This window comes from Canis lupus, chromosome 12 (genome assembly GCF_011100685.1).
Source record: "Canis lupus familiaris isolate Mischka breed German Shepherd chromosome 12, alternate assembly UU_Cfam_GSD_1.0, whole genome shotgun sequence".
NCBI classification, from domain to species: Eukaryota; Metazoa; Chordata; class Mammalia; order Carnivora; family Canidae; genus Canis; species Canis lupus.
This window is the reverse complement of record NC_049233.1, coordinates 13375112-13400650: the sequence shown is the minus strand read 5'-3', so window position 1 is coordinate 13400650 and position 25539 is coordinate 13375112. Positions and strand designations below refer to the sequence as shown.

General features: G+C 37.6%; 1 protein-coding gene across 11 annotated transcripts in view; it reads left to right on the top strand.

Moving 5' to 3' along the window:
- SUPT3H (SPT3 homolog, SAGA and STAGA complex component) overlaps positions 1-25539 on the top strand; it is a 530131-nt gene that overhangs the window by 480695 nt on the left and 23897 nt on the right. For 2 of the 11 annotated variants that reach the window (XR_005367773.1, XR_005367774.1), the window contains exon 10: positions 899-1240. The exons of the other annotated variants lie outside the window; for them this stretch is intronic. The gene's annotated coding sequence lies outside the window, so the exon portion shown is untranslated. The remainder of the gene's footprint in view (positions 1-898; positions 1241-25539) is intronic. 11 annotated transcript variants of the gene reach the window in all.

The window sequence follows — 25539 nt, the reverse complement described above, 5'->3', positions numbered from 1 at the left end:
TCAAAAAGGGTGTTGCCTGTGTTCTCCTCTAGGATTTTGATGGAATCTTGTCTCACATTTAGATCTTTCATCCATTTTGAGTTTATCTTTGTGTATGGTGAAAGAGAGTGGTCTAGTTTCATTCTTCTGCATGTGGATGTCCAATTTTTCCAGCACCATTTATTGAAGAGACTGTCTTTCTTCCAATGGATAGTCTTTCCTCCTTTATCGAATATTAGTTGACCATAAAGTTCAGGGTCCACTTCTGGGTTCTCTTTTCTGTTCCATTGATCTATGTGTCTGTTTTTGTGCCAGTACCACACTGTCTTGATGAAGTAGCAGACACTTGATAAATAATTAGTGACAGATGGATGAAAGACATAACACAGACACATATACTGACCCTTTCTCTAGTTAACTTTGTTGCTTTGGGGAGATCGTGTGGGGGGTTGTTTTTTGTTTTGTTTGATCAATGATTTTTCAGTTTTTCTTTTTTTTTTTAAACAGTTTTTAAATGGAGCATTGCTCTTTCTGGCTAAACCTTCATTTTGCACAATAATAAACAGATATCAAATGATACAGTCAAATCCTTGTTGAGAAGAATCATTTCCTAATTTAGCTTGGAATTAAGATTTGCACAATAAGAGAATAAGGCTTTAAAGAAATAAACTGTGCATCATCAGGGTTTTTTTCAGAATTTTTGAAATCAGTTTTTTAGATCAGGTTCAAGTTTTGCTTTTTTAAAAAATTTAGTTATTCCCTCTTTCGGTAAGTCTTTATTGAACTTTCAGACACTAATATTTTAACAAATAGGAAAGAGGAAAGGCATTTCCCACAAGACACAGCCCAGGTGAAAGAGATAGTAGAGAACTATATAATCTCATTATACTGTTTTAATTACTGTGGTTGTCCTTCACAGGATAAAATGCGAGCAAGTGGAGGTTACTTCACCTAGACTGGGGTTCCTGAGGGCTTCATGGGACAAGGATTGCATGAGCTGAATTTTGAAGGATAAGAAGTTAGTCAAGCAGGGAAGGAAGAGATGCAGAGGGAACATGAGCAAAAGTAGAGTTACAAGGAGGAACAGAATTGCGTGTTCAGGAAATTGCCAATAATTCAAGATTATTAAAGCATGAAATACATGGTACAGAATGCCTGGAGACAGAAGGAAAAGAAGAGGTGGAGGCTAAGACGTGGAGAACACGATGTTTAAGAGCTTACTTCTTGGTGGAGTGTTGACTGAGGGCCTCTCAGCTGACAAGTGAGTATCAGACTTGGAATAATCTTGCACTTTCAACTTTTTGGTGCTTTTGAAACTTTACCACATAGCTTGTTTTTCAAATAAAATCTTACATATTAGCTTGATATCAAAATCAAAGCAAAGCAGAACTGCCCAGTTGAGGTTGGGGTGGAAAACTCAGAACTTCCTAGCATCACCTCCCTCTGCTCTTCTCCTGGTGCCTTTTGTCAACTCTTTGGACACCTTCACGGAACCTCTTGGGATTTTCTGAGCACACTTTTTAAAAATAAATCTTTCAGTTTACAGACTTGGAAACTGACCCCCAAAACTAGAGTATCTCAATGAATTAATGGCAAAGCCCAGAACAGAAAACCAGGTCTCTTGATTCCTAATTTAATGCTTTTTTTTTCCCAGTATAACATACTATTACTGGAGAAAAATTGACTATTTCACACCACAGAAATTCTTCATTGCTATTATACAGGTACAATATGAGATGAAGAAAGAAAATGCCTAAGTTAGAGTAAATTTTTTACATCTAGTACCTGCCAATTAATCTTTACACAATTTTTTTAACAGATTCATTTAAAAAAAACCAGATGCATTAAAATTGGATTCTAGTTCATACAGTTCCCTTTGCCTTTTCATGCAGAGAGAGTACCAAGTTATCCATCAACTTGGATTTTTAGGAATTAGATTCAGGAGTTTTCTGTTAAGGCCTCTTGTTAATGGAATCCCTCCCCATCAAATCTTGACAGAGCCTCAGTTTACTGACCTTGTCTAACTACTATATCATGGCCGAAGCCTGTTATAATGGCAAAAGCAGTGGAATAAGAGTCAAGAGACCCAGTTCTACTCCCAGGCCAGCCATTATCTAGCTGAATAACATTTGGAAAAGTCACTCAAGCTCAGCTGTACAATGAGATTTGAAGTTACCTCAAAGGCCCATCCAGCTCCTACAGTCTGTGATTCTAATCACAGCACATGTGGTATCTTATCTTTGAGAGTGTTGATGGTTTATAGACTGCCATAAGTCCTCGGTTTTGGTGGTCCTGACTCAAGATAGTTGGTTATATGAAGCAGTCACTTGTGAATATCTCGAAAGAGAAGTGGGCATTTGGCTCATTTACTCACCAGGGCAAAAGATATCTGCTACGAAAATGTAGCTTATTAATTAGTGTATGTTAGTGAAATTTATTTGCAGCTCAGCTCCCAATCTGGGAGTTTAAATGGATTCACTGAAATTCTGGTAGTATGTTCCCCTTGACCTTGTTGGTGGACAGTCCAGTCTTGGACAGCCTGCTTTGAGGACACGAGGATGTTTATGAAGAACACTGCCTCGCTTGATGAAAAAATCGTAGTATATACACTTTTCAAGGACTCTCAGAATGGGAGCAGCCCTTCAGATTCTTTCTGAACTCCCTGTTCTGTTCTTGATTCCCCCATCTCCTCTGTTTCGGCAGAAACCCTTCCTCACTGTACTATTTAAAGTCCTTCACATCAGGTCCTATTACTTTAAGAATAAGTGTGATACAGCAAACAATGACATTATTATATTGTAAGGACAAGAAATAGGGGGTGAGTTATAAAGCAGAACATTGGTATTTACACAGCAATGTTTTAATAACCAGTAAAATTTTGGAAGAGAACTAGAAAAATAGTTAAAAGATAAATGGACTTATGTTTCAATGTTATGATTTTTCACATACACTAAAGTTCGTTTTTACCTTTTTTTTTTTTTTTTTTTTTTTTTTTTTTGGTAAATCCTTGAATTTCGGACAGGACCCTGGGAGAGTTGTTGGCATACTTTGGTCAACACATTTGTCAGGGTATTTTCTTCTTTCAATACCCTTCTATGGTTCTAGTAAGCTATAACCTCATTAGCAACACATTCTGAGGGGTATAGTATGATAGCTTTACTACAAAGGGCTTCTGTATTTCAGTTGCCAGGATATAACACTCTTATGACAGGGGAGAAAAAGAAAACTTGCTGGGAAGGGGAAGCTTAGACATTATTTACTCTAAATATTGGAGCTTTCCATCTGAAAGTTTACAGAGGCTGAAGAATTGTTGAATTTGGAGATTTTGAAATAAAAATCTCCAGCGAATGCTAAAAATGTTTCCAGCCTGCAAACAAGTCCTATTCCCTCCTGTAAGCCTTTGCCTTCCGTAGCTTTGGATGAGCCTACAAGTTATTCTCATCACAAATACCTTTCACTAAGAGACACAGTATCACCCTCTTCTGGAATGAAACAAACAGAACATTCTGGTGTGGGGCTAGGCATCCTGAGAACAGACTGTCAGTTGTGTTGAGTTAGGTGGATTTTTTTTTTTTTTTTTTTTTTACCTCTTTATATCAAGTATGTTTTTTAGGCTACATCAGGTTAGAGCAGTGCAGACTCTGAAAGGCCCAATCCAAATTAACCCTGGCAATGTTCCAGAAGTGCTGGGAACTGGCAAATTTAAATCATTTTCAACTCCAAATTCTTTTTTCCTTTTACCTTTGGCTTTATGTCATCATATATGAGTTAAAACTATGGAAAAACATGTTATTACTGATTTTACCTCTTTTGGGGCCCTAGACGTGGTCTACATAGGCAGAACGTATTACAATCAATGTCATTGTTCACAAAAGGGTTATATATGGCAAAGAGATCATTAAGTCTTAGCCAACCATAGAAACAAGGCTCTGTTGACACAGTTAAAAAGAATTCCATGCATAAATGCTTTCTCTGGTCCCTATCCATGTACCTGTCACTCTTTAGCATGACAATATGTAGGAGTATGGTATGTTTTCCAGCTGTGGGTGAATGGGGTAGGCAACAAGGATAAAGCCTGAGCTGTAGCTGAACTCAGTATACGAGCTTGAAATGGATGAAATTGCCGTATTTGTAAGTCAAAACCAATTGAATATCAACACTTTAGTATGTTTCAACCTAATAATTATTCAGATCTGTTATCAATTAGCAGTTACCCTTCAATCCACTGTAGTTTACAGCTTATAAACTAAATTCACCTAAATTGACAAGCCATTTTCAAAATGAAGCAAACTCCAAAAGGTATCGAAGGTTCTCTGTGCCTCAGTTTCTTCATCTATAAAACAGACATGGTAATGGCAGCTGCCTTATAGGGTTATTGTGAAGGTTAAATGTAAAGGGCTTGGAACAGTGCTTAGCACACAATAAGCACTCAGTAAATTTAGCCACTATTAGCATTGTCATCATGATCAGCATCTTACTCATTTGTTCCAGAGGTGATTGTGGGCATGAGACTATATGGCAAGCTGAGTGCCAGGTGCTATGACCAAATTTCCAAATAAGCTGTATTCCCTTCCCTAAAAAGTTTACAAGCAAGTATATGGCAATTACAGTGTAGTGTAGTAACTGCTGGTATGAGGTCAACAGATGCTCTGAACGCATATAGGTGAAGCCTAACTGTATCTTAACAATCAGGGAAGGCTTCTTGAAGGAAGTATTTTCTAAACTGAAACCTAAAGGACTAGTGAAATCAGTCAAGCAAAAAGGACCAGGAAGATGAGTATTATTAGCATGAGTATAAAGTATAGAGACCCGAGGAAGAGAGAGCATGATGTGTTCCAAGACCTGCAAGTAGTTAGTTGTGGCAGGAGCAGGGAAAAAATATGAAGTTATGACTTCCCTCCTGATCTGCGCTTGTTACCCCATATGTCCGCAAGGTTTCATCTGTTGCCACTAAAGCAGAAACATACATGATTTTCCACCACTATGATCAAGAGAGTATTGCTGTTGCCAATTTGGATAGCTTGACAGCTGCTTACCAATAGGTAGCAAAGGTTCTAGGTAGGAAAAATAGACTAAAAAAATCTGAGCTCCGGAACAACAACAAAAAAAGGACTTAAAGGAAATCTGTTCATCACACTATACAACAGTATCAATAGTAATATGACTATAGAAGCTGGATTACCCATTTACTGGAATTTATCTTAAAAACAAAGCCAGTTAATGCTGAGCTAACCATGAACATTAAAAATCAACCTAATTGATGAGGATTGTTTTGGTCTAGAGCAGAGTAAACTAGGAAATGCAAAAGATTGCAGCACACACATTCCTTCTGATGAGGCTGCTACCCCTAATAGAGCAACCCTTTCCTTCATCAAACCCATGCACAGTCAGAGGATATGTTTTTCTTTCTGCTTTTGTCGTCCTACTAAAGTGGAACTTCGACATCCATTACAGTACTTTATTTTTGATAAGGGGATTATAAGTAATGTCTTACATTTCTATATATTTTCAGAATATCTGCCCAAAAAAAAGCAAGATAAGAGGGTAAATCTGTGAAAGAAGCAAAACGTAAACAATAAAATGAAACAAAAATGAAAAAGATAATTTACCAATTAATATCCTATTTAGAATCCACATATTTAGTGAAAGGATGTATTTTCTTTGAATTTCTAAAAAGCCTGCTTACTTTTGAGCCTAAATGTCTTGGGTTAGTTTATGACAGAGAAAATTGATTGGATTGAAATGTATATCTTTCTTCCATATAATAACATACCTAATTCTATACTCATAAATGCTGAAGTCCCCACAATTTCTTTATTACTGATTTGATTCCCATTTATGAGTTCCATGTTAAACTGTTAAATCAACGGAATCATCACCTTACCCTTAAATTAGCATAGCACATCATTAGAGAAAGCAGTGCTATACATTTAATTGCTGTTTTTAAAAGTTATATCATGTTGTCATGCCCTACCTTTGTGTTCATATGTTACCATGTTTAATTTATAAGGAGTTTGCTTAATTTACAACAAGCTTCTGGGCTGCTTCCTGTGGTTCATTAGCTCCCTGAAAGCCCAACTATTTGGGAATCACTGTGACTACTGCTCTGCGAATATTTGAAATACAGTAAAACTAAAGTGATATAGGATAAGAGGACGCATGTTAGAGAATTGGAAAGATAGAAAAGCAGGGCAGCATGAAACGTCAAACCACATTTTAGGGCACTTTTACTATATTTCCATAAATATACGCGGGCATTATGTTGCAAATACTTGAAAATGTTTGTTTTCATTTTTTTGGCCTGATTTTTTAGCGTTGAAGAAACCATGTCTAATGATCTTGAGTCTTCTTAAAGAAGAAGAAATTATATTTTCCATAATGGGTTGCATGTGTGAGCTCTCTCTGGCAGAAGCACTGTAATTACTGTGTTGTCTCTCACAGAAGGAGCTATCTGTCTTAAAGATGCAGTGACCCCATCTGTCTGCTGGGGCTGAGGGCAAAACATTGTGATTTTGCTCAGAGATAAACACCATCTCTTTTCACTTATTCCCTCTCTTTCCTGCTTCTTTGGCTCAAGCAGAAGCAGCAAAGGACAGCTGAGTACAAACAGTTTTCTTCCTTCCTCATTCAGCAAACCATGGAGAAAGATCTTGGCTTCTTGACATTAATAACTTTGCCTCGACTCTACTTGGAACTATTTGGGTGGCTTTTCAAAAATGAAAAAAGATACAATAAAAGAGGCCCGAGCTTCCTGTTTTACTCATAAAGCAGCAGATTCAGCAAAGGCTCACTCTCCCTTGGGAATGACCATATCCTTCCCTGGAGACCTGAGATTGTACAATATCATTTCCTTGCACAACTTTCATTGAAACTATTAAAAGACAATCAGTTTGAGTAGGCGTAGTGGCAGACAGTATGAAGTTTTTTTATCTTGTTACTAAGTAAGAATAATGGTAGTGTAAATGCTTGGCCACCTCAGATGGTCAGAAATGTCCCTGCTTAGAGGAAGAGGGGAATACCTAACAGCTGTCCTTGAATCAAAATAGAAAAAAAAAAAATGTGAGCACATATCTAACAGGTGTGTATCTGATATGTGTCTGCATTACATGCACATTCTTACAAAATCATGCACACGCCATGCCATCTCTGTCATAGTAGCCTTTGCTGTATATTAACTTTTTATTCCCTGCAATATTTAAGAAACTGGAATTGACCAGAGGTCAAATACAGCACGTTTCATGTCAGTACCTGTGATGGCACAGCAAGAGTAGTGGTGAGATAGGAATAAACCGTTCTATGAATGAAGATGACCGTTTTATTAGGAGAGCAAAAGAAGAAAAACTGTGCCTTCTGATTCTGTTTTGCATTAGTTTGCATTTGTTTCTGGGTGCACTAGAGACAGAATGTCTGCTACCCCTTATCTGTTACAGTATGGGCCAGAAAGCTAGGGAGATGAGAAACTGCTGCCTCAGTAGAAGCTTCTGCCAATCAAAGCCAGCCAGCCCAAGAGATGGGGCTCAAGCCCATCAGCACCTCCTCCTCCGTGGCAGAGACCTGAGCAGAGGGGGGCTCAGAGTTAAGTGGGCAGTGCTACATGACCCTCTCTAGAAAGTGTAGTAGGTTTACATACAATTCCATGTGATGGAATACCTTTCTCTCCAGAAAGAGCCTAATAAGCTTTGAAATCTGAAAACATGAGCACCTCCTTGGAGTCAGACTATTCTCTGATAACCAAGGAACTGCAAGTTGCAGAACTGAATGGGAAAGAATGAGCTCAATGGTGGTTTCCATTCTCACATGGCCCCCATCAAGAACATATTTTATGCTTCCTCCTTTCTGTCTTTATCTATTAGATAAGGAAATATTGTGTTTTATCTCTGGGGGTTTTCTTGGAACTTCAGGGATAGAGCTAATCCTGTTTCATGAGATAAACCTTCACGTATTTGAAGACAGTTATCATGTTTCCAGGTTCCGTTAGAAACCCTTTAGAAGGTAAAAGAATTATCTAAATGATAAATAAGTTTCTACTTCTCTTTTAAATGAATAATATGTAAAATCACATTTTAGATGTGTTTCAAATGCTTGCATTTTTGCTTCAGTGCACTTTTGGTCTTGTGCAGGGATAGGAACACAGCACAAAGAGAGGCTGGCAAAAGCTGATTGGAGCTGTCTCCACAGAAGCATAAGGAAAAGAAAAGACCCTGGCTGCAGGAAGGAGCAAATGGGGACAGGGAGAGAGGAACCTCTTCGGAGGGAAGCCATTTAGTGATGTTGACCCCACCAAGCTGTCCCACTCCAGACCCGAGTTCAATAGAGGAATAGACTGATTCATGGTAGCTACTGTTCATTATTAGTTTTTCCTAATTTACTGAATGCCTCTTTACAAAGTAGGTAAAGGAGCATTCTGTCTGCTGTGACAAGAGTGTCTTACAGACCAGAGTAGAAGCAAGAAGACCAGCCAGGTGATTACAAAAGTCCACAGAGAGATGATAATGCAGTGTATTTTGCTTTGGGAAAGTTGATTCCAGCCAGTTCTCTTTTCTGCTTGTTATCACCATCCCTGCATTCATTTTTACTCTCCTACTTGGGGGGCACCTCTGTTTTACCTTTAATTTTCTTTCTTTTTTCTTTTTTTTTCTTAAAGATTCATTTATTTAGAGAGAGAGGGTGCACCAGAAGGGGGAGGGAGAGGAGAGAGAGAAAGCAAGAATCTCCAGCAGACTCCCCTCTGAGTGCAGAGCCAGATGCGGGGATTGATCACATGACCTGAGATCATGACCTGAACTCAAATCAAGAGTTGGGCATTTAACCGACTGAGTCACCCAGGCAGCCCACCTTTGTAAATTGTTCTATGTGCATTTCCAAGTCCCAAATATAGCATAAGTATTTATTCATCTCCAGTGCACAGCCCAGCATTAGGTATAGAGTTAGCACCTAGCATATGTTTATTTCATGTAAACATTTATTGAATGCATGTTTCCTTATGGTGATTTTAGAGCTTCCAAGGCCAGGGTATCAGTGGTTCCAAGGCCAGGATGATACACAGTTGGAGAACATGGTCTCTGGAGCAACTTAGGTTCACATCACTACTACACCACTTAGTAGTTAAGTGACCCTGCAGAAATTACACAACCTTCCTACTAGCACCCACTTCATAGATTACTGTAAGAATCAAATGTGTTAATACACGTAAAGTGGTTAGAACAGTGGCACAATCAATACAGTATGTTAGCTTTTATAATCACCATAAAAAAACAAAACTGGATTTCTTTTAATCTCCAGAAGAAAAAGGCAGTGATTAGATCAAATACTTTCTACATCCACTAGGACATCAATTTAAAAGGCTCGGTTTAGGGGCCCCTGGATGGCCCAGTTAGTTAAGCAGCTGCCTTTAGCTCAGGTCATGATCCCGGGGTCCTGGGATCCAGCCCCATGTCTGCTCAGCAGAGAACCTGCTTCTCCCTCTCTCTCTGCCCCTCCCCAATGGTACCTTCAGTCTCATGCTCTCTCTCAAATAAGTAAATTAAATCTTTTAAAAAATAAATAAATAGAAATAAAAGGTTCAGCTTATAACTGTTTTGACCCAGGTGGTGGAATAGAACCTCATAAAGACAAACTGTTACAGAGTGAGACGCTACTTCAATGCATCTTCCTTCTGCCCTTGCTGGAAAGTTAGCTCACAAAGACAAATATGTAGGTAGCAAATTCACTACTAATTTTATGGGAGAACAAGACTATTCATGTGCCAAGTCATTGTTTAATAAAACACCAAAAGGTACAAAATATGGAGAATTTACCATAGCTATCCTACTGTGAAAATAGTCTGTTTTCCAAACTGAAGAATGGGCAAATAGAGCATAATTTTTTTTAAACGTCCTCACTCCCATCTAATGCCTGTGAATACTGTTTCTTGGGGGGGGGGGCGGGGGTGGAAGGAGAGTAGGGAAAGGAAGAGAGGCAAGGGCGAAGAGACAACTTCTCCATTGAGTTTTCAAAAGGATGAAATCCTTCGATGGCCTTACAGTCAGAATCTAAGTAAAAATGTAATAAAACTTAAGCCTTGCTGAAATTTACCCTTAACCATTTTTAGGTAGGTGCCACATTATATGTTCACAGCTTCATGGCATAGCTTTCAATTTAGTTAATGAAGTTCAGCAAGGTCTGAGTCTCTCACAGCCATGAACAGTGCATAATTAGGGGGAAAATAAAAGAGTGGAATTAGTTGAAAGGTGGAAGAAAGCAAAGTGGAAAAGGTGACTAGAGTGGGAAGTTTGCCTAGTGTCACCAATAATGACTTTCCCTTGGGTGCCCATTTCCCTAATTCTGGCTTACGTATTTTTAAGTACTTGATTCTGAGCCCCTTCCTTCCTTACTAGAATACAATAAAAATTAAAAGCAAAAGTCTTGAATTTCTCCAAAGCTGGAAAATGGAAGATACGGTATCATTACCATGAACTGGTCCTTGAATGTCTGAGGATGATGGATTTTCCATTTCCTTTGGCACCCAAATTTATAGGAAATACCTTTGGGGCCCCTCTTCCTTAAACTAGAAGTCAATCTTCATCCCTTTGGCAGCTTAAGTTCCTGGGAAAGGCCTGACAAGTCAAAATGATGTGAGTCAATTTTGGATTTTCCCATAGAAACTGTGTAAAGAGTTTATATTCGTGACCAAGGGTTTGATGCACAGCTTTTTCTAGAAATAACTCCAGATACCAAGATTTCATCAATGAAATCAATAAAAGAAGGTATATTAGTGCTTTGTAACATAATGTTTGTCTTTTTACTGTAAGGCCATAGTTAACCATATGGAATCTTCTTAGAAATTTTTTCCTATCACATTTTTATTTTAAGAAACTAGAAGGCAACAATATGCCTATATTAGTATGGAAATTTAAAAGGCTGGAGAACATTTTGACAAATTTTTTCAAGGAGATGTGGGGCCACTCAATGATGGCTTTTTGATAAAGAAATCCTACTTTTTCTCATTGCTAATTCCACCATAGCTAACAAAAGCTTTAGAGAATGAGTATTTTGATAGATCAGTTTGAGGTTGGATTCCTTTCCTCGTAATTACCTTATAAGTCTATCTGTGCTGCCAGTCATAACTGCATTGGTTACCAACACAAGCGTGCTCATTGCTATGAGTCACATCTGTGTCTTTCCGGGCTGCTTGTTTACCATTGAAAAACAATGTTTTGTATGCCCACGTTTCATCCCAGCCAGTTTGGAAAACTTTTTATTCCTTCCATACTGGTGTGGCTTTATCCTACTCCTGTATTTAGGTAAATTTTTGTACACTGATACTTCAAGAAATATACCTAAAAAGCCTCTTGGAAAGATAGTATTCAAAATTATTGGAACCATTCCAGTGAGAAAAGCTAAAAGCTCTTCACTTTCTGTGGTCTCTCGCATGTAGAATTCCATCCCATGAACTAAATTCGGTGTCCACATACACCATCTCTCAGTGGTTACAGACTCATTAGTATGTCTTGAGCTCCCAGAAAAGAGAAGAATTAGTCTATGAATGTGATGCCTACACTAGCATATCTTGCACATAATCTAAATCTGTACTTAGAGCCCAGTCAGGAGCTTCTCATGAATATAAATGTGACTATGCAGGAGGTGACTAAAAACTATGATAAGTGGTGGCCTCCCGTCACCTCTATATTTTGTACACACACAAATACAGGTACATTTAGATTGCTATATACATGCATATATACATAGAGTATATAAAGACAATTACAGAGTAAGCCCAACCTTTCCAGACTCTGACTGACAAAGAGCCAAATAATTCAAAAAGGAGAGTTCAGCATTTCAGTCATAAATTTCCAAGACTCATTTCTGTTTGAGAGTGTTTTTGTCTTGCTAACCACAGAGAACAGTTGGAGCAAGTGGATCATTTTATTTCGATTGCTTCTCCGGCACTGGCCCTGAGGGACAGACTTGATGATCTAATAGGCCTTTTCCATCCTTAATATCTATAATTTTGGCTATTCTGTGGCAGCTTCTTATTGCTTTAAATAGCCATCTTAATTCAAAAAACATACATCTGGATTTGACCTGCCTAATATATGTCAAGAAGTGTGTGTCCCTTCAAAGCCCCACCAGGGAATCCTCGAGAGACTCAAGAACCTGAAAGGAAGCAAGAAAAAAAAAGTGTGGAGACTATGAGTCCCATTTTTTTGTTTATTTTAAGTTTTTATTTTTCAGTCATGAGATCATCTCTTAAGCCTCTTGAAATCTTGTTTCGTTTTATTTCGTTAAAACCTAATCTGAACATTAGTACCTTCTTTCAGAATTTTTGGAACAAATTTTCAGTTTCTTGGAAGTCATCCTACCATTAACTAGCATTTTTGTTTCTCAGAATTTGATCATCACATCATCTCAGAATTTGACCAGTTCTTGGCCTTGGAACCACTTTGCAACTACGCAGACTTGAATGTCTAAAGAGGAAGTGGTGTCTGTGCGGTGCTCCAAATGTCAGCCAGGGGTGGTCCTCAGGCCAGGTGTGGTGGGAGCCTGATTACAAATACATAGTAACTGGCTCCTTCCCAGCTAAATGCATCACCAACACTGTGAATTCGCTTTTCTAAATGCATAAACATGCAGCCTCTATAGTTGGATGTCAGGTCATACATCTGGTTGATCTTCTGGAATAGCTGTCCTTTATTTCTTGTGCACAGTGATTTTCACTGAATATGTAGGTGTTATAAGTTGGTGTCAGTTAATATTTTCTTCTGCACACATTTAGTTACTTCCTGAGATTATTCTTCCAGACAGGAAGAATAGAAGACTGTGTTTACGTGTCTTATTGTCTGTCCACCTCTGTAATCTTCCAGGACTCATTCAGCCTCAATACTGAATTACTTTTTCTGACCTTTTTTCCGGGTCCTTGCCATGATAAGCAGATCAAACCAGGATGAAAATTGGGATTTGTTTGGAGTGTGACTTTCTCCAGCTGTCCTCCATGGATGGATTATATGTGTTGCCACAAGAAAATAGGATTTTGTGTATTTGTTCATTCAACAAATAATTGTTGACTGCATATTATCTTCCAAGGCATGTCATTAAATCATATTAATCTGGTTCCGTATTGTGGCACCTAGTGCTTCAGCTATAATTTAGCCTTTAATATCACATTTGAATTGAAAATTGTCCCAAAGTAACAAGAAAATCATCTCTCACCTCGGTTCTCCTTCAGAGGAGAAAGGAGTGGGAAGTGTGCTGGGCTGGGTGTTAGATGTTCTGGCTTCTGGTCCGGCCTCTGTCACTGAATTGGGAGATGTCAACAAGTTTTTAAACCTCCCTGCACCACATTTTTCTCCTCTAAAGTAGGCATAGTATATAAATAATAGTGAAAGGGAATATAAGGGAAGGGAGAAGAAATGTGTGGGAAATATCAGAAAAGGAGACAGAACATAAAGACTCCCAACTCTGGGAAACTAACTAGGGGTGGTGGAAGGGGAGGAGGGCGGGGGGTGGGGGTGAATGGGTGACGGGCACTGAGGGGGGCACTTGACGGGATGAGCACTGGGTGTTATTCTGTATGTTGGCAAATTGAACACCAATAAAAAATAAATTTATTATAAAAAAAATCCCACCTTGTTTCCCAAATTATGATGAGATTCACATGAGATAGTGCTCATAGAAGTACCTTGTCAACCATAAACCACTGTGCAAACATCCACATAAAATCTGTTGTCACTGATGCCAACCAACTGAAGCTAAATGATGAAGATAAATCAAGGGAAATGTCTTAAGTGCCAGAAGTTTGGACTTCTTTATATCTATAGGTCTCTGATAGGAAAGGTTGGCATATAAACTGGCTTATCAGAAAGCCCTGAGTACAAAGGCCCGTTGCAGAGACCCATATAGCACATGTGTGCAGAACATTACTATAATGTTTCCTATCACAAGGAATGAAGGCAGTGGAGAATTAAAAATCAGAATGAACCCAAAAAACAAATGAGGGGAAAAAAAAATGAGGGCTTGATTTTTTTTTCCCCCTACATCAATGCTCCTCCACTCTGACCAAACATTGGGATTGATGCCCAGGCCCCACTTTGAGAAATTAATTGCCTGGGGGTGCCATCTGGGCCTCAGGAATTTTTCAGATTCCCTGGTAGTTCTAATGGACAGTCAGCCAGTGTTGAGAAATATCACTGTGCTAGAAAAATCACTGTCAAAAAAGACCTCCAAAAGTCTAGTAATAAAGATAGAATTTATGGACACAAAGAGATAGCTGTCAACAGTGGAAGAATATATGGTGTGTGTCATGAATGTAGAGAAAACTGGTGGCAACCGTAGGCCTCCGATAGTCTTATAATAACTTAGGCTGACATCTCACCAGGTGAAAAAGAAAAGCAGAAGAAAAGACAGAGGGAGTTACAAAATTCTTCCTGTAATTGTTAAAGTTTATGTTTGAAAATGAGTTTCCACCCAGTAATATGATAGCTATAGAGTGAGTCTTCAAGTGGCAATGGGTATACATAAACATGAGCATTAAGTGTTATTTTCACAATTCTTGTTCCCGGTAGTAAATATTTATGTAACGGCTAATCTGAGTTGTTATAACTAATCATGGTTGGTTCCCTTTAATGTGCAGACACTTTGATTGTGACCAGACTTGTAGTCTCAGGTCATTTACAGAAATGCCCCAAAAAAATCTTTCCGCAAGAAAGACAATGGCATTTTTATGCTTAGCAAAATAACTGTATCAGCAATTGGAAAAGTATATAGTACTTAGCACAGTCCCAAAATAAAATACAAGATTCAAAGTATTTGCCTTTCATTGTGGTGCTCAGGATCCAGTTCCCAGAGCATTGTCCTGATTTATGCCCAAGGGTTCAATCCGATCCTTAATGTCAGTTACCAAGAAAAAGTCACATTTATGTGTTTTCAAGTTCTGTTTTTAAACACAGAAAAATCCCAAGAAAGTCACAGAAACTGTAATGCTAAAAACTCCATTCCCGATGTGGAAAGTTATTCTTTACTCTTCAAAAAATATTTTCAATTGGGAAAAAGACAAAAATGTTCAGAAAGGTCAGGCCTCCCATGTTCTCTCCAAAGACCCTTCTCAGTTTCCCTGCAATATACACGTCTGTCTCTGTCTTACCTCCTTTCCCCACATTTTCCTTTCTAAAAGCTCTCTTTGTTTCTTTTGTCTGCTCCACATGGTTTAGTGAAAGGCTCTGAAGTTCCTCTGCAAGGCTTTTTGTTGTCTGTACTCCTCTCAAGCTCCTCGTCACTATCTCTGTGACTAACTTGGAATTTAGAACCCTATCTCTTGAAAGAGATTAGTGAACCCCACCACTTACGTCCTTAATTAGACTTTTGCATTAAGTTGAAGAGAAGTTCACAATTGTCAAGTCTAAAGTTATAGTGCAGAAGGGGAGCAACATTGGAAACCAGAGTGATGAAGGCACCAGGGGTCAGAAGGTCCCAGAACAATTTTCAAAGCCTGCTACTACTGTATGCACTCTTATTAAAGGACAGTTCTCCAGAATTAGATTTTAGGCACTCACAGAGAAGTCCCATTTCAATTTTTTTTACTGATTGCTAATCATTTTTCCAGTGATGGCATATGAATGGATGGCTTAGATCCACTACATCGTGAGTCCCTGGAGATGCAGTTACATGCCTCAGAGATCTGTTTTCTTGCCTTCAAGTGCCTAGTCCAATGCCTGGTACATAGTGGGTATTCAGGAAATGTCTGACAAATTGAATTGATTTTACAAATATATACACTTTTAACTTAGGCTTTAACAAAATCTTTCTAGCCATGTAGTTTTTCTATTCGACTGGATCTTTCTAATAAAAACATAGTTTGTTGCCATGTAAAAAACCAACAACATTTCCTAGCACTGTTCATGTCCAAATATTTGTCCTGTCTGCCATGTATAAATCCTGATCATCCCTAAAAAAGCATAATTATTTTTTATTTTACTGAAATACAGTTTATATACAATAATTTTCACTCTTTTAAAGTATATAATTGGATGTATATAGTTGGATGTATATTTTTGACAAATATATAGAGTTCTGTAACCACCATTACAATTCAGATAGAGAGCATTTCCCTGCAAAAAAGTTGGGGGGGGGGGTGTCTTCATGCCCCCTTTTTATAGGCTTTCTCCCCCAACTGCAGCCTTGTCAACCAGTGATCTGTCTTCTGACCTCATTCTAAAGTTTTGCTTTTAGAACACTGTATACCTGGAATCATACACATGTACCGCTTTGAATCTGACTTCTTTTTTTAGGATAATATATTTGAAATTCATGTGTTGTTACGTGTATCAATAGTTCATTCTTTATCTATGTTAATGGACATTTTGGGATATTTCCTGTTTGGAGCAATTATGAATAAAGTTGAAGATATGTAAACTTCACATATTAGTCTTAATGGGGCCTGTTTTCATTTCTCTTGAGTTTGTAACTTTGAAGAAGTCCAGTTCATCAATTTTTTTCTTTGGGTATAAGTATGTTAGCTTAGAAATCTTTGCTTAGCATAACGTCACAAAGATTTTCTGTTAGTTCTTATAGAAGTTTTATAGTTTCTAATGTTTCAGTCTGTAATTCATTTCTGCTTAATATTTGTATATGGTGTGAGGTAAGGATCAAGGGGGGTTTTCTTTTTCTTTTTGCATATGGATGCTCAGTTGTTCCAGCTTCATCTGTTGAAAAGACTGTCCTTACCTCCACTGAATTATCTTGGCACCTTTGCTGAAAATAAATGCACCACATATATGTGAATCTATTTTGGTGCTTTTGCATCCATTCCATTGATCTCCATCTTTATCTGTATGCTATTACAACATTGACTTGATTACTTTAGCTTTTTACTTAATTTTGAAATCAGGTATGCATCCTCCAACTTCATTCTTCTCCAAAGTTTTTTGGCAATTCAAGGTCCTTTGCAATTTCATTTAGAATCAGCTTGTCACTTTCTGTGGAAAAGCCTGGTGGGATTTAGAAGTGAACTGCAATGAATCTATGGATAAGTTTATGGAGAATATTTTAACAATATTTTCTTCTGATCCATTAACACATTATGCCTAACCATTCATTCAGGTCTTTTTAAAGTTTTTTAATCAACATTTGGTAATTTTCATCATACAGGTCTTGCATATATTTTGTTAAAATTGTTCCTGAATGTATCATGTTTTTTCATGCTTTTATAATTTAATTTCAGTTGCTACCTTCTCATTACTAACATATATGAATAAAATTGATTTTTATGTTGCCTTCATATTCTGAAACCTTGATAAAGCGGTTAGTTCTGGTAACTATTTTTAGATTTTTTTTGTTTTTTTCTAGGTGAACAATTGTGTTGTCTGTGAATAGATGCAGCTTTATTTCAACATTACCAATCTGTATGCCTTTTATTTCTGTTTTCTTGACCTATTTCACTGGTATAAATGGTGACTGGAAATGGTGAGAAAGGATATCTTGCTTTATTTGTGATCATATGGAGAAAGTATTGAGACTTTCACAATTAAGATTGATTAGCTGTGGGTTTTTCATATATGTACTTTATCAGATCGAGGAACACCATTGTTTTTAGCTTGTTTTTTTTTTGTGCATCTGTATGCCTCATTTTGGAATTTTTAATGCGTTTTCACATATACCACTAGGTGTACTTTTAATAATTTCTGCCACCAAGAAGGTCTTTTGTTAGCACACCAAAGTGTATCTGTCCTGGAAACTAGACTTTTAATATTTCTAAAATTTCTGGCAGTATTGGATACTTTCTTATCTAATCCACCTTGTCATCTAGGTGGCCACTGTGCTCAGGTAACAACTCCCTTCCGCATAACAATACATTTCTTTTCAAAAGTCAGTGGACTTGAGTGTTTTTCATCGAGCAATGTCTCTTGGTGCCCACCAAAAGCAAGTGACATCATCAAACATTTGATGTGATTCATTCTGGTGTAAGCATTCATTCATAGTCATTTCCATAGCCTTGTGCTGCTGCTATACAGTGATGTGATAAATGGCCCCTCCTGTTCTATAGAAGACTGGATAAACAGCCTGGCTGTCCCCACATATCAGTCACATTCCCCTTATGTCAAAGCACATCAAACTGCCCTTATCACTGGCATTTAAAAAATAATTTTCTTATCCTTATATATATGCTAAGTGTCTGTTGATATGCATTTAATAGTTCTATGAAAGCATGAAAAACGTTTGAATGGTTTATGGCTGGCAATGTCACTCTTCCTCTCTTTCCATGCATTCTCTTGTACTGAAATAATCCCAAAGCAGTTGGGCAGCCCTGACCGGCCTCATGATCTCATGTCCTGATAGGTTTGTTATTAAACTGATATTCTTTGTATAAAGAAAGCAGAACTTTTACACTTGTTTATTTCTAAACCCAAGCTACTTTAGGTGGGATTTTATTCATGGCCTAGCATTCTCAGCAGCAACTAAAACCCACATTGTCTCTTGAAAGAGTTAGTATTCATGGCTTTGGATAAATGAGCTCTCTATAAGACCTCATTGTGACTAAAGATGTGGCAGGTCATGCATAATGTGTGATGTACTTTGAGATTCTCATAAAAGTGATGTTTGTATGCTGCTCTATTTAAGTTTGTATTCTGCTGTATTGCAAATAAGTACCCCAAATACACACCATCTCTTCTTCCCAGATGACTTCACAATAGTGATGGATCAATGTACTTTTTCCCTTTCATCCCGTAGATGTTCACATGGTGTGTGGCAGTGGTTGGCTTAAAGGACTTTGTAAGGGAGATACATCACTAAAATCTAACTTTCTCTGAGGAAATATATTTTAACTACTTGAATTGAATCTAGAGATTAAAAAAGAAAACTGAAAAATTGATTAGGAGATGATTTGTGGGTTTCTTGCAGATACACTAATAAAAAGCTCACACTCAGCCCTTGCCAATGAGTGTTAGGACACACATCTGAAAATCAGCTAATTTTCTTTTTGATATGAAATTATGGCTCTGTCACTCATGTGGGACTGAGAAGGACTCCTTGGAGAGGTTCTTTGATAGCTTTATGTACACGCGCATGCACACACACGCGCACACACACACACATATGAATACACATATACGTGTAAGTAACTTCCTCCTTCTCCCTACCCCCGCCCCCCAACCCTTATGCGACATTCCTAATAATAAGAACTGTAACCGTTTCACTGGCTTCTCAGAGCATACTGTGTGCCTTTCACACAGGATATACACAAGAAAATGGAAGGAAGATAAGTTGGAAGGAAGATAAGATGTTTTCATTATGCCTCCACACTCTGCTGTTAGAATTCATAGGCCATCCACACTTTGGTGTCTGCATGGCTGTCTCCCTTCATTTATCCAGGTCTCTGAATATCACCTTATCAAAAGGCAGCACTCCCACCCAATCTCTCTCCATCTCCTCATCCAGACTTAGTTTTTTTGCCACTTACCACCACTGTCATATATTTATTCATTTATTTAGTGACTGTCTCACCCCACTAGGAAATCAGATTCAGTGTACCCAGGATGCATCCCCAGCACTTAGAACAGTGCATGCTCCATCATAAGCGTTCAGTAAATACTTATGAATGAATGAATGAATGAATGAACAAATGTAAGCCAGGGGGCCACATTCAAACCTGTGAACCTGCATTCCCCAAGAGCCTTATAGTTAATTGGGATGTCCCCAGACCCAAAGACATATTAAGCATTGTATATAAAGAGGATAACTGACACATCTTGGTATGTTTTTAACTGTATGTAGATACTGTCATGATTAATAAAATCCATTTAAACACATCATCGAGGGATTTTGATCATTAACATTTTCTCAGCCAGTGGCTACCAGAAGTACAACTCACATGTGAGTGTTCTTAAATTTTTTTAATATTTCCCCATACACAGATTTTTTTCACCATACTGTATTTTTTTTGTATTTTTAATATTCCCTTATACATTATAAAGATGGGAATTACTAATCCTAAAGTTTACTAAGCCAAAAATAAAGTAACTTGATCTTAGTTACTTAAGTTAGCCCTAAAGCAAGGGACTGTAGTATAATTGGCTATTATCAGCAACTTGGCTTTTAAAATATCTCAGATTTCTTCTTTAGAAGCCATTACTTAATATTCTTTTTTCCTTATACTTTTACACAGTGCTTGAGATGAAAATGCCAGTCTTGAGAATATTACCTGAAGTTTCCCACCTCCTAGATTTATCATTTAGGAAAAAGATTTGCTTAAAAGTTACTTTGGGGCCAATCTTTGTTTCAAGTGACTATGGCACCCCTGTACGTGCTATAAAACCCAGAAAGAAAAATTTCCTGGGCAGGTAGAAGCAAAACTGATCTCATTTGACCCCCTCAGCCCAGAAAATTAATGAGTACAGCAGCAGCCATTTCTACTTCTAGCCTGCTTTAGGCTTGTGAAGACTTCAGCAGGAGCCTTAGTTTCCAGACTGTTTGGTTAGAGCCTGGTTTCTTCCACATCATACAGATCTAGAGAAGAAAATAGTAAAAGGAGGTGCATTACTGACCATACTAGTTTCCTAAGACTAACAAAGTCCCACAAATTGGATGGCTTAAATCAACAGACGTGTTACCTCACAGTACTAGAGGCTTAGAAGTCCGAAATTAAGGTCCCTTGGACGGCTCTGAGCCTTTGGTGATGACCAGTAATCCTTGGTGTTCTCTGGTTTATAGATACATCACTCCAATCTCTTGCATGTGTCTTCATGTGGTTTTTTTCCCTGTGCATCTCTATCTCTTCTTCTTCAAAGAGCACCAATCATATTGGATTAAGGCCCATCCTACTGACCTCATCTTAACCTGATTATATCTGCAAAAACCCTATTTCCAAGTAAGGTCACAGTCACAGAGGCCAGGAGTTAGGACTTCAGCTTATCTTTTTGGAGGACACAATTTAACAAATAACACCATCTCTAATTGCCATTATATCAAGACGGTAATTGTAAATAAAATTAGCCCCCAGTATAAGGCCCATAAAAATGGCCTCGCTGATTTTATTGTGGCAAAACAAATGACCAAAGAAAGGAAGGAAGGAACAAAAGAAAATCAACACAGTACTTTAAGGGGTAAAAAAAAAAAAATTTTTTTTCACTGTCATTACCTCTCCATTATTAATAAGGATTTTTAACATTTTTTAAGAATATAATTGCAGCCTAACCTTAGAAAAGTGAAGCAATAGAATACCTTCTCTCAACCTACCCACTTACAGTAGAGGTTTCTCTTTGATATCTTCCCATCTTACATTTCTGCACCCAGCAGAGAAAGCTCTCAGGTAGCCTAGTGATCTGAGACTCCATATTGGAGATTGTGACAAGCCACTCAATGGACAGCTCTCCCAGGTTCCCTCTGCCTTGAATACCAAGACCCGGCCGTACCCTACCTGGATAGACCATCCAGGCTCTGGAGCAAGGCCAGCGATACCTAGCTATTCTGAGGATGAGGACTCTTATCTCCTATAAATATGTTTTATGAATACTTAACCCCTTCCCCATGATAGTACTTCTACGATCTTTTATTTAAGAAAAGCTACTCTGCATTTTGTTTCCTTAGTTACAAATATATTTGAAAATAATGTATGAGAAATAAAAATTCTCAATTTGTGAACTAGATTATTTTACAAATATAAGTTATTTGTCTATATTGGTTTTCTTCCATGAGGACTAGCCAAACTTGAATAGGCTTTACTCATTTACCAAATATTTATTGAGCATATAGATGTAAGGCATGGGAACCCTAATAATAGCTGAAACAGAGTTTAAAAGGTAGAAGTTGGGGATCCCTGAGTGGCGCAGCGGTTTGGCACCTGCCTTGGCCCAGGGCGCCATCCTGGAGACCCGGGATCGAATCCCACGTCGGGCTCCTGGTGCATGGAGCCTGCTTCTCCCTCTGCCTGTGTCTCTGCCTCTCTCTCTCTCTCTGTGACTATCATAAATAAATAAAAATTTAAAAAAATAAAAAAATAAAAGGTAGAAGTTGTTTACTAATTAAATACAATGAATTATACCAACATTTATAAAGAAATATGTATTACTAGATAAGTATAATCGAAGTGCTTCCAGAAGTTAGGAATATGCATTTTGGTGAACATTACATTTGTTAAACTTAAAATTCTACAGAAAATTGATTTGATTGTATATTGTTATAACTGGAGGAAACAAACAGAGGGTTGCTGGAGGAGAGGTGGGGGGATGGGATAACTGGGTGATGGGCATTAAAGAGGGTATGTGATGTGATGAGCACTAGGTGTTATATGCAACTGATGAATTACTGAACTCTACATCTGAAACTAATGATGTACTAATATGTTGGCTAATTGAATTAAATTGAATTAAAATAAAAAATACATACTGAATACAGATACAAATACCTTACCCTTATACAGTTTGCATTTTATTGAATACTTCTGTGTACATTATCATAGCCAAAACTCAAAAGTCACTCTTCTCCAAAGTTTAGACTACAACGTCATGTTTTAAGGTATTACAACCGTACTTGACTTTCTTGCATTAAAGTTTGAGTCTTTAATATCACCATATAATTTTATTTACATGAAGAGTTGGAAAGAAGGCAGACTCTCCATATGTTCATTTCAGCCTGGGTGGCTACATGGTTTTTAACAGTCAATGCATGAAAATGGCCTAGATTGAATAAATTAGCAAAATCACAAAAGGAAACCACTGTAGGAAATAGTTTTACACATGTAATTGCTGAAATCCTCTAGTGAATGTGTCAATCTGTACTAACTAAATAAATTTGTTTATAGACATGTTCTGTATTAGCTTCCACTCTTTCACAGCCCTTTGCCAAACAAAATCCCACTAGAAGTAGGATGTTCACACCCGACTAGGAGTTTCTTGGATAAATATTTTTACTATATGGAGACCAAAACCACTTCTACGAATTTCAGACTTTGATTGAAATACTATATTTCTTTAGCTTTTTTTTTCCCCTCCCATCTTTTCTCCTGGTAGCTACTCATGCATTACATTACCTCCTCTCACCTCCCATGGCTGTGGGAAGCAAGAGGCTGGCTACATACATAGGGGGCCAGTGGCCCCTAAGAGTGATGGAACCTGCCTTCTCACCGCCATGTGGACTAAACAGGCAGAGAAAGGTTCATTTGCAAAATAGCTTTCCTTTCTTCCTACTAAAGCCTAGGTGAAATGATTCATTGAATTAATTTCAATAGAGAAGTTATACATCCTAAAGCTATACTTTATAGATTGCCTTGCTTGCATTTCATTTGAGTGTTACATGAATGGAACACATAAAGGTAGAATTCATTCTACCTCAAGAAATTCTACCTCATTCCTTCCTCAAGAAATCATGGTAGGAGTTATTGAAATGTAACTGCCACATTCTTTCATAAGGATGACTCTGATCTCAACTTTTGCCAGCCATTTTGGCACAGGAATGTCAATTGATTTCTTAATTCTCTAGTCCAGAATTCATGCTGAATTTTTCACAGACCTTCTAAAGATCTATTTTTTAAATCCAGCTGTTGACTAATAAAATATTTTTTAAAAATATTTTAATAGTAATAACTTCTGGTAACTATGAAATTAACGTTTTCTTATTTGAGTATCATTGACACACAATGTTACATTAGTTTGGGGAACATAACAAGTGATTCAACTACCTTATGCTGTGCTCACAAGGGTAGCTACCATCTGTCACTGTGCAACACTGTTACTTACAATACCATTAACTATATGCCCTATACTGTACCTCTTATTCCTGTGACTTAGTCATTTTAATGTGCTAAACCCAAACCTTCTCACTGGTTTTGAGAGACAATATAACCAGTAAACAGTAGGTTTGAACAACAGTGTGACAGAGATGATCTGGGCCAGTGCAGTATCCTAGTTACTGTGACCCAAATAACCTGCCTTTTAAGCTTAGTTAGAATAATATGCAATAAGATGAACACTGCCACCACTGTATCAATAATATATCTGACTTGGGATAGTCCCATACCTTTGGGAGTTTAGTCATTTAACATGATAGTTGAATGTTATGATATTCAAATTAATGTTTCACATTGGAGAACACACTTCAGTTATTCATGATATTTTGGAGGTAAATTTTTGAAATGACTAAGGCACATTGCAAATGTCTATGGCAAATCCCATTAATACAACTCTTAGAGAAATATAGATGTATAATATGTACTAGGTAAAAGAATACGTCCATAGTGCCTTAAGAACACCTACTCAGGGAAAGGCATGGAAGAGGCATGCCTGTCATTGTCAGTATGCAGCAGTTCAGTTTTGAAATAAATGTCAAGAGAGAATATTCCAATTTTTAAAAATACTTTCTTTTTTTTTTAGACATGTTTAGTTTCATAGCAAAATTGAGCAGAAGGTACAGAGATTTCCCATATACCCCTTGCTCCACATATGCATAAGCCTCCCCCATGATCGACATCCCCCACTGGAATGGGACAATAGTAACATTTCATGAGCCTACAATGACACATCATTGTCACTCAAAGTCCACAGTTTGCATTAGGGTTCACTCTCATGTTCTAGTGGGGAAGTTTCTGTTGAACTTTCTCGGGGTTCGGATAAATATATAATGACATGTATCTCTCACTATACTATCTATCATACAGAACAATTTCACTACCCTAAAAACCTTATGTTTTGCTGATTCAATCCCCCTTTACCTCTGTCACCTGGCAGCCACTGATTTTTTTACTGTCTCGATAGTTTTGCCTTTTCAAAGGTGTCATATATTTGGAATCGTACAACATGGACCTTTTCAGATTGTCTTATTTCACTCAGTAATATGTATTCAAGTTTCCTCCACATCTTTTCATGTCTTAATTTCTCATTTCTTTTTGTACTGATTAATAATCCATTGTCTGAAAGTAACACAGTTTATTTATCTATTCACCTACCAAAGGACATTTTAGTTGCTTCTGAGTTTTGGCAAGTATGAATAAAGCTGCTGTATATATCCACATGAAAGTTTTGTATAATATAGATCTAAACCCCTGTAGGTACATGCCAAGTAGTGCAATTGCTGGATTGTATGTTAAGTATATTTAGTTCTGTAAGACACTGCCAAACTGACTTCCAAAGTAGCTACACCATTTTGCATTCCCACCAGCAATAAATGAGAGTTCCTGTTGCTCTACATCTTTGCTAGCATATGTTGTTTTCAGAGTTTGGGATGGTGGCCATTCTGATGGGTGTGTAGTGATTATCTCATTGCTGTTTTAATTTACATTTCCCTAAGGACATATCATGTGGAGCATCTTTTCAGATGTTTATTTGCCATTCACATATCTTCTCTGGTGATCTTCCTCTTAAGGTCATTGACCCATTTTTTGGTCAGATTGCTTTCTTACCGCTGAATTTTAAGAGTTCTTTATATATTTTGGATAGTAGTCTTAATATTCCCCCAGCCTATGGCTTGTCTTCTCGTTCTCTTAACAGTATCTCTTACGAGCAGAAATTTTTAATTTCAGTTAAATCCAGCTTCCTAATTTTTTCATGGTTCATGACTTTGGTGTTATATCTGAAAAGTCATCACCAAACCCAAGGT